The sequence below is a fragment of the Podarcis filfolensis genome (assembly GCF_964270895.1).
Source record: "Podarcis filfolensis genome assembly, chromosome: 10".
Taxonomy (NCBI): Eukaryota; Metazoa; Chordata; class Lepidosauria; order Squamata; family Lacertidae; genus Podarcis; species Podarcis filfolensis.
Window position 1 is genome coordinate 34,451,272 of NC_139612.1, and position 12,417 is coordinate 34,463,688.

Consider the following 12,417-nt stretch of genomic DNA (forward strand, 5'->3'; position numbering starts at 1 on the left):
AACTGTTTCTTGCTTTCCACATCTTTTTTTCATCCCACCTACCGGCAATCTACAAACCACTTAAAACTTATGTATTTTACCTTATATTGATTTTTTAAGCCAATGTTAAAGTGCCCAATTGAATTAATTTGGCTTTGAATTGATGTGATGAAAATGATGTTAGTATTCAAAGTACTTAAACAATAAGGTTATTTGTCAATAGTGATGTGCAATTTATTTATTATGTGTATATGCCACCTTTTCTCCCTGGAGACCAAGGTCATGTACATGATCCTCTTCCTCATTTTCTCCTCATAACAAACATGCAAAGTAGGTTAAGTTGACAGTTGACAATTTGCTCAAGGTCTGTCAGTGAACTACATCATTGAATGGCAATTTGAACCCAGGTCTCCCCAGACCTTGTCCAACATTTGTGCATCTGCCTAGAGAGTCCTGAAAGGGTGAGATAGAATTGATCCTAGGTGTCTCTATCCAACAACCTAGCCACTAGACCCAATTGAGTCTAGTTTGAATGATTAAACTGGATTAAAAAAAATAGAGCAAAATACAGCTTGAATCTAATGTTTAATATACTGATGTTTGATGATGATCAAAATGATTTAGAGAAATGTAGCTTCTTGGGGGAAAGAGTGGTGTGGTCTAACACTAAAAGAGGTGCATATAGAAAAAAAGGTGGCTTTGGTAAGCAAAATAGTTATTCAGCAATGCCCTAGATTCTTGAGTAAGTTAGCTTTACTCATTAAGAATTGAAAATGTGTCATCAAAATAATTTCAGAATCAGGCTGTAAGCCTACAAGTGAATATGATAATTTTTTCAATCCACTTACCCATATAAATTAAACCACTACTAGAGTCAACAAGCATACTGCAAGGTAAATGTGTGGATTTTAATATAAATACCAGTAGGATCACATTACTAATGTTGTGCTTTGTCTGTGTCTGCGGAATTGAATTCAAAGGTAATGAATTGCCTTAAGTGTTGGCCTACATTTTAGGTCATTATTTCTTTAGTACATCAAACAGAGTAAACACACGACAATTTGGTGTAGTATAATATGTTTTCTAAAAATCCAAACAAGGAACCATTTATTGAACAGTTGCTGAAGGCCAGCTGTGGATCCCTCATAATCACAGTAAAAAAAATAAAAATGGACACAGTGAATTAGCAAACATCTGTTTTATTTAGGAAAGCAAAATTGTATGCCATGAAAGTGGGCAGCTTGTATTTATATGTGAACTGTTTGGTAATTAAATGGTTACCACATTTGTGTTAAAATAAGTTTAGACAGTTGTTGCCTCAACTCCAACAAAAAGCTAATTAGATTTTCAAACTAAATAAGAATTAATCTGGTTGAGGTTAACCCAACCTGTTAATATTGTTGGGGAAGCATCGCTTTAAAAGTATCTGTGTCTGGATTTGTTTCAGTACAAAACCACAGAAGAAAGAAAGAGATGTAAATTGCAGAATGTAAGGGAAGGAGGGGTCAAAGAGAGACAGATGAATTTTAAACGTTAGATCAGATACCCAAAATATAGCATCACAAAATTTGGAAATGTGTGAATTTTGACTGATAGCAGCATGCTAGCGTGCTCTGGTCCATGGGGTCATGAAGAGTCGGAGATGACTAAATGACTAAACAACAACAGCAGCATTTTGTTTTAGGAAGTGTGAAGTAGGTAAGTTCACATTAAAATGTGAGCTGAACTAAATTTCCATCCCTAATTGTAACACACACACACACCAACCACAGGTATACGAATTGAATTGGTTTTCTGTTCTAGTTCATTGCTGGGTGCTCTGGCACTCATGCCATTGACCTGTAGCTTGGTGGACATCCTTCCCCCACCTTCACAATAGCTTTCTTTCGCAAACTTTGCTGCTACACCTCCCAAGGTGGCTTCACTTTTTTTTTTTGCCGCTTAACAACAGGCATACCAGAAAAGAAACTATTCACTTCTCCCTCCCAAGTTACATCCTTTACCATTTCCTAGCTGAGAGGTTCTAGGAATTAAAGTTTCATCTCTTGGCAGCAAACATCAGAGGACTAACTTACTTCATACCTTTCCCAGTGGGCATGTTTTGTAATTAAATATGGCATATGTGAGTAAGACTTGTTTGCGAACTGCCATGTCCACTAACATCAGTACAATGAAGTATTTAGCATTTGCTGCCCAGTTGGATTATTTTCTTCCCACCTGTCAAGACTATACACTATGGTTTGCTTTATTATGTCTTGACTAACGGTGTAGCAAATACTTTCCCCTACAGTAGATTAACTGAAAGGATGTCTGTCTTACTTAATGTTGCCCTAATACAGAGGGGGCATAAAGGTTTCTGTACAATAACCTTAGCTGGAGGAGAATTGGTGCTATACATGCAGTTCTGGCCTGATTCAACTGGCAGGGTGTGCATGTAATATCACGGGTTAGTTGTTTAAGTGGCAGGAAGAAGGGACTGGATTTAGTCATTCTTTCCATCAATTAACTGACCACTGCAATTGCTAATTAATGTCATGGCTCATCCCAGATAAGGAAGACACGTGTCTAATAGTTAGCACTTTATTGGCAAGAGAAGAATTTACAGCAGCTTCCACATTGCTCCAGATACACACACATAAACATGCTTCCATCTTCTAGGCAGCTGTCCATAGGTCTGGGCCCCATGGAACAGTTGCAGCAACAGTTGGGCCCCTCCCCTCCCCTGGTTTATATCCCCTCCTCTTATGAATTGTGTGCCTGCAACCTGAGACTTCTGCACAGACGTCCACTGCTCTTCCCTTTCCAACCCCCTCCTGGTTCTAGGAGACAGTGAGGTGGGGGAAGATGGGGAATCTATGGACCCATCCCTTGCCTGAACTCCCCTTTCTTCCTCTGTTATATGTTGTGCGCCTTCCTCTGCCTTGGACTGCCCCTGGTTCCTGCCTTGCAGGTGGTGTGACACCCCATAAATCACTAGTCCCCTTTCCTGCGTCACTACCCTGGTCCCTTGCCTCCACCCTGCACTCTTTGGAGCTGTGCCGGTCCCTGATAATCTGACTCGAGTTCTGGTGCCTTGGGACCTATTGGCTACTGTTTTTTTGAAGAATTCTCCCTTTTTGCCCTTCAGACAGCATCTGGCTGGAATGTCTCAATGACAAAACTATAATTAATTAATTAATTAATTAATTAATTAATTAAATTTGTGAATTGCCTTCCATGTATGTGCCCCAGGGCATTTGATAGACATGTTCTTAAACATTATCATTAACGTGTCATTATAAACAGTAAAAGAGAACCTTTTAAGAGCAGCACAACTGAGTACAAGAAAAGCTGATCAAAGCAAAAATGCCTTCGATTGTTTACAGAAAGCATAGATAGAAGCGACCTGTGGTATCTCAGTGGGAATATTGTTACACAGAACAGGGCCAGCCACAATGAAAGCCCTGTTCCAAGTTGCTGTGGAGTGGGTTTCTGTCATCTTAGTGAGTCTTCCTCTTCCACATTCAGAGAGAGAGAAAAAAATAATGTCATGTATTCTAGACTCTTGCATGTTTGGTCACTTCTTATGTTTAAGTCTTACCATTACAATCAAAGGTACAAGTTATTCAGGTCATATGGTCACCCCCTGCGACAGATTTTTGCCCCTTCACTTTATTTGATTTGATTTGAGTTTCTACTGAAATGAGGCTGCATTTTAGTGTTGTATTTTAATCTTGTTTTTAAGTTGTATTTTAATCAATTGTTTTTATACCTGGTGTTAGCCGCCCTGAGCCTGGTCTTGGCTGGGGAGGGCAGGGTATAAATAATAATAATAATAATAATAATAATAATAATAATAATAATAATAATAATTTAACAAATCAACAACCTATTGCCCAAGCCTCACTTTATGGAGACCAACACAGATTTCCACTAAGTGTGAATCTGCACATAATATACATCAGTAGGAGGAGGTTTTTATTGGAAGCTTCCTATAGTTATTGTTCAAAGGGACCACTGGATCTGAACTGAGATCTAAAGCTAATCTGTGGGGTTGGGTGAATGATGACTCAGTTTAAGCAATGCTTGTCTCTGGTTGGGATCATTTTGACAGCTAGTGTCGTTTTCTTTTTCTTCTGACACTCAACACCACAATTAACAGTTGTGTGATGTGTCACTGCCTGAACAGTGATTATTTGCAGTAACACACTGCTGGGAAGTATCAGCTGTCAAGCCTGCTGTTTTCTGCTGTTGCAGCATGATGTTTGAGCACCTTCCTGTGGCGTTCTGCCGGAACTGCAAGACAGACAGTTACCTGAGTCATCCTAAAATGGTGAATAGATTACAAAGAGCAGATCCTCTGAAGAGCAGAATAAAGAATTCATTCTACAAAATGGATGTACTTATTCTCCAGTTTTATGATATATTTCTCTGTAGCAAATCCTCAACAACACCTATTAAATGTCATTGTTTGTGTTGTATTTTGGTTGAGCGAGAGAGAGATCATGAGCATAAACATTCTTGGGGTGGCTTAAAAGGTAAAGGTAAAGGTACCCCTGCCCGTACGGGCCAGTCTTGACAGACTCTAGGGTTGTGCACTCATCTCACTCTATAGGCCGGGAGCCAGCGCTGTCCGCAGACACTTCCGGGTCACGTGGCCAGCGTGACAAGCTGCATCTGGCGAGCCAGCGCAGCACACGGAAACACCGTTTACCTTCCCGCTGGTAAGCGGTCCCTATTTATCTACTTGCACCCGGGGGTGCTGTCGAACTGCTAGGTTGGCAGGCGCTGGGACCGAGCGACGGGAGCGCACCCCGCCGCAGGGATTCGAACCGCCGACCATGCGATCGGCAAGTCCTAGGCGCTGAGGTTTTACCCACAGCGCCACCCGCATCCCTTACTGTACTACAAATGTAGCAAGATAGTGTTATTCGGCTGTAGTTTGGCTGTAAATATACTGATAGCATATTAGCTGTAAAAATCCTTAAATGCCTGTCAGTAATTCATGAAAAGGAAAGCTGAGACTATCATAAATATTATTGCATTCACTGAAATCTCATTGTTTTCATACCATATATTTGAGAAAATTTGGTCCCTGGTATGTCAGCCTTGCTGCTAGTAGTTGTGATTGTTAAATTCTGGCCAGGTTTATGGGATTATATTCAATATTAGTAGTACTCAGAGTAGACCCATTGAAATTAATTGGCAAGTTTGCGATGTCCATCAATTTCAAAGGGTCTTGTGAAGTAGGACTAACATTGCATGTGGCCCTAACACAACCTTGATGCCAGGTAGTTTAAAACATTCATTGATTTAAATGATTCAGTACTTTTCTCCCTGTGGCTTGGAGATAGATAGGGACTTCAAAGGTTGTTCATGATTGCTACACTGAAGATTTCAGCTACTTACTTTTTTAAAAAAAAAATATCACGACTGCTGAGAATCTATTTAATTATCTTGTATTTTAAGTGGAACTGCTGGGATCCTACATAATGTGAATACTGGAGAGCAAAAGGCACACTGAACTTGCCATTTGCTCAGCAAGGGTTTGAAAAGCAGAGTTTATGAATTACAGTGTACAAGGTAAAGGTAAAGGTACCCCTGCCCGTACGGGCAAGTCTTGCCAGACTCTAGGGTTGTGCGCTCATCTCACTCTATAGGCCGGGAGCCAGCGCTGTCCGCAGACACTTCCGGGTCACGTGGCCAGCGTGACAAGCTGCATCTGGCGAGCCAGCGCAGCACACGGAACGCCGTTTACCTTCCCGCTATAAAGCGGTACCTATTTATCTACTTGCACCCGGGGGTGCTTTCAAACTGCTAGGTTGGCAGGCGCTGGGACCGAACGACAGGAGCGCACCCCGCCGCGGGGATTCGAACCACCGACCATGCAATCGGCAAGTCCTAGGCACTGAGGCTTTTACCCACAGTGCCACCCGCGTCCCTTACAGTGTACAAAGTATTCTGTTAAATAACATGAACTGTGTCACAATTTGAAACAGATACATTTTGTTGCCTGCCTGTGTCTTTTCCCCTCTTATGTGGCTTGCTTAACATCTCAAAAAGCTTTCGTGTTTCCTTAAGGATGAATGAAAAGTGAGACAGCCCCCCTTCTGTTTCCTGCAATTGGTTTATGCAGCTATATACCTGGGATGCATCTGATCTTATAATACAAGGCTTCACTTAAGCAGAGCTCAGAGCTTTACACTTGCTTAGAGATTTTATTATTTTAATATGTGGCCCGAACCAAGGCATGTCTTACTAGAAGCCCCATGAGTAAGTGTGCATAGGATTGTAAACTTAATCTAATTTAAGTACAGTGGTACCTCGGGTTACAAACGCTTCAGGTTACATACGCTTCAGGTTACAGACTCCGCTAATCCAGAAATAGTGCTTCAGGTTAAGAACTTTGCTTCAGGATGAGAACAGAAATCGTGCTCCGGCGGTGCAGCGGTAGCAGGAGGCCCCATTAGCTAAAGTGGTGCTTCAGGTTAAGAACAGTTTCACGTTAAGAACAGACCTCCGGAACAAATTAAGTACTTAAGCCGAAGTACCACTGTGTGTGTGTGTGTGTGTGTGTGTGTGTGTGTGTGTGTGTATTTTGGAAAGTTGCTTATATCTTCACTATGCATTTAGGCATCTCTTAAATGTTATGACCAAATTTTGCATGATGGTTTCAGAGATCAAGGAGCAAGTTTTCATCTGTGTCTGGCTACAGTTGGACATCATTTTGAATCAAGAAGGTGGATTGCACTTTTCAAAACTGCACTGATTTTAATCACTACTTTCTAAACTGCAGACAACCAGGCAAACAATAATTCCACAAGACACTGGAAACTTGTCTTTCTAATGACAGCTCAAGGAGCAACTCTTTCCTTCGTCCTTTTCCCATTGCTGTTGTAGGAAGGCCTGTTTTGGGGAAATAGAAGGCTTGGACTTTCAGAATTGTGGGCTTGCAGGCCTCATCAAGGAAGGGGAAGCTTGAGTCAGAGCTGTAGAATACATGAAAATACCCCAGAGCCAGGTAGACTGCAGTTGCTTAGGCAAAGTCTCAGCCCAAATAGGAAGTCTTTTATGCCTCCTCCTGCCAAGTAGGGCCTAGTAGCCTGCCTAAGGAGGCAGCTATAGTCTGGCTCCAAATTGCCCAAGCTGAAAGTTCAAACCAGTGTACCACTACAGAAACTGGCATGTTTGTTTTCAATAATAAAAGACTGACTTGAAGTGTCTGAATAATCCCATAAGGATTTAAGAGCTTGCCTTTTCAATCAATTCACTTCAAGCATGCATGTGAGTCCCCTGAGCTTGTACCAATCTTTCACTGGGAAGGGCATTGTGATAGATGGGAAGAAAATGAGTATATTGCCTGATGTGAATTGACTCAATAAGTGCTACAAAAATGTTTAAACTTATGCACGATATAAGCAGAAGCCAGTCTGTATAACAAAGAGGGCTTTTCAGAGTTGTATCATCAGGTAGCTTTCCGTTCCACTGTGATTTGGCAGGTCTCTCTTGTAAATAAGGTGGAAGAGGCCAGCTGTGAGACTGTAACGTATCTTTGCTTCCTGAACTTTATGGCTGGGGTGTGAGGGGGAGAGAAATCATCTCTGAGTTCTTACGAATGTGACTCTCAGAGGTTGTGGAAGGGTCAGAGCATCAGGCAGCCAAAGGTTGGTAGGTGCTTGGCAGCTAGGTCAGTCGAGCCTCTTGCTGGCTGCCAATGCTAATGGAACAGAAAGGAGATCCAAGCTTTGCTCGCTGTGGAAAATGAACAACTTTCTTGTATTCACGTAGCTCTGGAAGCTGGCTGAAACTTATACTTGGCTGTACAATGTTGGAACAGCGGTGTAACAGCCCAATAAACTAGTTTGCCTCATGAAAGCTATCTTTGCATTAGCCAAGAATGGATGCTGTTGTAAAAATCAGAAAGTGTGGAGGTTTTCTTGTGTTGTCATTGGCTTAATACTCAAATTTAAGCTCACAGGTTTTTTATGCTGTCTGGTGTGCTGTGTGCTGTACCGGTGTGCCTGTAACCATTTACTTCTCCCTGCATATAGCCTACTATTGTACATACTGAGCATATCTCTACTGCATCGTTCCTTTCAATTTCAGGGGGGTGATTGGTACCATCTTGAGCTATTAAGTTCATCAAACAAATGGGGAACAAGTACGAAACCTATAGCCTCAAACACACACACACACACACACACACACACACACACACACACAAAATCAAGGTTCCCCCACCCCAGTGAGAAAGAAGCCCTGCTGAGAAATGGCTTCATTGCATACACTAAAAGCAAAGAAGAGGAAGCAGGAGCCCTGAACCCAATATTCTGGCCACAGTGGTCCCAGTCCCAAACCCCATGCTTTAGCAGAAGCACTTAAATGCACACAGCTGCATGGAGTCTGCAACTTCGCATGATTGACTTGGAGACCACATGGAATGCCTATCTGTGTGTATGCAGCTGTATTCTCAGTCCTGTGACAGCAATTTGTAATTTAACTGTTTTTCATGCTGGATTTTTAAATGTTGTAACACGCTCTGGAACCTGCTGGTGAAGCGTGGCTAATAAATTTAACAGCAGCAACTATGAGAATAATGCAGGCCTCCCTTTCAGACAGCCCAGCAAATGCTCTATGAACATGGAAACAACTTCTGAACAGGGTTTCTGGTCCATTATTCATCAGGTACATCCTCTGTGTTGCCTAAGGCTCTATGGATCACATCATGACTTTCTAAGAGATCATTATCACTTTTAGGTAAAGGTAAAGGGACCCCTGACCATTAGGTCCAGTCGCGGATGACTCTGGGGTTGCGGCGTTCATCTCGCTTTATTGGCCGAGGGAGCCGGCGTACAGCTTCCGGGTCATGTGGCTAGCATGACTAAGCCGCTTCTGGCAAACCAGAGTAGCGCATGGAAACGCCATTTACCTTCCCGCCGGAGCGGTACCTATTTATCTACTTGCACTTTGACGTGCTTTTGAACTGCTAGGTTGGCAGGAGCACGGACCGAGCAACGGGAGCTCACCCCGTCACGGGGATTTGAACCGCCGACCTTCCGATCATCGGCAAGCCCTAGGCTCTGTGGTTTAACCCACAGCGCCACCCACGTCCCGTTATCACTTTTAACAACTGAGAAATCAACAGTTTATTTATTCATTTTAATTTTTATACTGCCCTTTATCCACAGATCTCAGGGTGGTTCACCACATAAATTTAGAGGGATATGTGCTCTATGCATTAATGCAGCAGCCCTCAAACTGCCCATATTTTGGCAGATAAAGTTCATCGCTTGGGATCCTTCTATTTTTTATTTTTATTTTTGCTTCTTTGCATTCAAGGATTCCCCCCCCCCCCGTGTTATTTCAAATCTTGTTCAATTTTGCTATGTGTGAAATTTATATCTATATTTGGGCATTATAAAGTATAATATAATTTCCTTTGCTCGTCTGATGACAAGTACTTCAAGAATCCTAATACTAACATGAAGAATAGATAGATAATAACACAAGGAAGCTGCTTCCTTGCTCAAGTTGTCCTATCCTGTCTAGTGTTTCATGTTGCAAGCAGTTAAGCTGTCCTTCACACACACACATTGGGACCACACAGATGCAGAATTTTATTCTTTTACATCTTGTTGAGATTGTTCTGTTAAGGCTCAGATGATTCCAGCTCCTGGTATGTAGTGCAACCAATTTGTGTTGAATGCAGTTGTTTTATATATAAAAAACAAAACAGTGGGCAAAGAGGGGGAACTTTTTAAGGAAATGAGTAAGTCTGCAGTTTGTTCCAGGGATCAGTTACTGAGAAGCATTAGCAAAGTTGAGCGCAGTGACTAATGCTCTGCATGTTTTTCATTTAGATGTGACGCTTGACACAGTCTGTCAGCGTAAACTTTCTAATAGTGAAAAATAATTGAAAGCTGAATGAACAAATAAACAAGACAACAAATTTTGCATGTGACGATGTCTTCCCTACTTTTACTGACAAGACATGGTCTCTCACAAGATTCTCACAATTCTCACAAGAATTGCCACCCTGTCAAAATCAAAATGACTCTAATAAATGGCTGACTTGCTTCCTTTTTATGTCGTTTGCATGCTGGATGTGGGAGTGAAGAGTTGAGTTTATTTATGTGCTGGCTTGCAAGGAATTTGTTTCAAAATAGAATAGTGCAAGAGCTGACTGGAAGAATGTACAAAGCCATGCTCTCTCTTTGGTTTGCCCTGTTGCTTCCTACAGCATAACTGGAAATTGAAACATAAAACTGTGCGGCTTAAAAGCATTAGATAATTATCAGCTGTTGTAGCTGTGATAGTTCTATTTTAAAACAGAAACTCATAATGGAAAATGCAGATTAAACAAATACCACACATCTGGAATGCAAATGACAGAGGGAAGGGGAGTCAGCAGTAAAACATTAGAAATATGCACAAGAGGCATTGCAGAACTGCAAACAGGTGCTTTTTAAAACTGAAAATAATATTTATATTGTAAACACTTTAAGAAAAGAAAACGTCTGGAATGAATATGTGAAGCATAAAAGTAAGCAGAAAGGATGTGTGCACTGACGTATTAGGCACGTGAACTTTTTGTGACTTTGTACACCTCTTTCCTTGTCTATTGCTCCATTCAGTGCCCATCACTTCATTTTGTGAATGGCTGGTGAGAAAAGAAGTATCCAGCGCTCATCTTTGTCTGTTCTTTCCTTGCAAGATCCTTCCCTGGGGACTATCCCTCTTTGGAGAATTTACTGTGCTTTTGAGTTAATTAGTTAAATGTGTGGCTACTGTTTCTGTGTCTGCTGACTCCAAATTCCTCTCTGCAACACGCCCCCCCCCCCATGACTTCAGTGGGAGCCACCTGCTGGAAGAAATCTGAGTTCCCAATGCATTGGCTGCCCACTGGCTTTGAAAGAGGATTAGAGAAACAGTTGAAGGAAGGGTTCTTATCTAGAACAAGACTTTGAACTGGTTATTCTTTTAAATTATGTTTTTTGTTGTTTTTGTTTTTGTTTTAGTTGTGCAACTTCTGCAGTTCAGTATTATGGATTTTGAAAGTGGAATTTATATTATACCAATTATACCGATTTCCTTTTGCTCGAAATTGTAGCCCACTTAGAGGTTTCTGTTGAAATATGAAGTGGTATATACATTAAATAAGCAAGCAATATAAATTTGTCAAAGTCCAGTTAGTCTGGAGGTGCAAACCCTTTGTTTGGCTATCAATCATGGTAGAAGAATAACCTCCCCAGCACATTATTTTCTACACTTTGTGAAAGAAGAGGAGAAGTGGCAGCTGTGGTCTTTAAAAAATTCTGCTTGTTTATCTATCTGTTACGTTGCCTATATTCAGTGCTTTTCTTCTAGAAAAAGGGGGACATACTCACTGTGAAGCTGTTACAATAAGTGTCTTTAACCCATGCTGTTCTTCTAGAAAAAACTTGCCGGTACTGTGTATACTTGAGTACCCCCAGAAAAATGTTATTCCAGCCTCATGATCATCTTGAAGTGTGGATACCAGAACTGAGCACAATATTCCCAGTGCAGTCTCACTGTAGATTCATTTACCACCAGTCTAATAGTTGGCAGCTTTATTTCCAACCCCTTTCTTATTGACATAGATTTAACCGTTTTCACTCCTGCCACGGAGGTCAATATTTTTTGTTGCAGTGTCTACCATGACTCTAAAATCTCTATCCTTGGCAAGTGCCACCAGTTCAAAACGTGTGAAGTTGGGATGTCCAGAAACTGATAACCTTATTCAGCAGTCTTTGGACTCAAAACCTTTTTGAAAATCTAAGCACACAATGTCAACCGGACCACCCGCTACTCATATGCCTATTGACACTCATTGTCATTTCCTGTTCAGTCTCTCTCTTGTCCAACCTGCCAACTGACTTCCACTGTTAACATCTTTGGTTTAACTGTCAACACAGCATATTTTCAAAATATATGCAGTTCTTTCAACAATGTGACCTCTATGTACGTGTTGGTTTTGCAGCCCTATATGGGCATTTCAGCACATTTAAGCAAAGGTGACAGGACAAATGAAACTGTCTCACCGCAGCAAGCAATTGTATGACTGTTGCATCCAGTGAACAAGAAACATTGTCACCCACAGGGTTGCGAATGACAAACCCAATGAATTTGTACCAAGGGCACACATGCAACACAGTTTGCCCTTCGTTTCCTTTTCATTTGCTCCTGAATAAGGTGTACTCTTTATGTACTCATGGCTCTTTCAGTAAACTCTTCCAAGTTATTGGGGTAGGTCTCCTTAAAGATGACTTGGTTGCCTAAGCAGACCATGTGGTAATGATAACTTATTGCATTAATATACATATGGAGTGCAGGAAGGTACTGGGAATATATTGATCTATTAAACAATGACACAGGGAAAATACACCACAGTGCTTAAAACAGCACCAGTCAGCATAGTTTTCATTCTAAGTATATTTA

At 41.3% G+C, this 12,417-nt stretch overlaps 1 protein-coding gene across 8 annotated transcripts in view; it reads left to right on the forward strand.

Moving 5' to 3' along the window:
* The window catches only part of NAV3 (neuron navigator 3), a 448,840-nt gene that overhangs the window by 259,905 nt on the left and 176,518 nt on the right, over positions 1 to 12,417 (forward strand). The window lies entirely within an intron of this gene.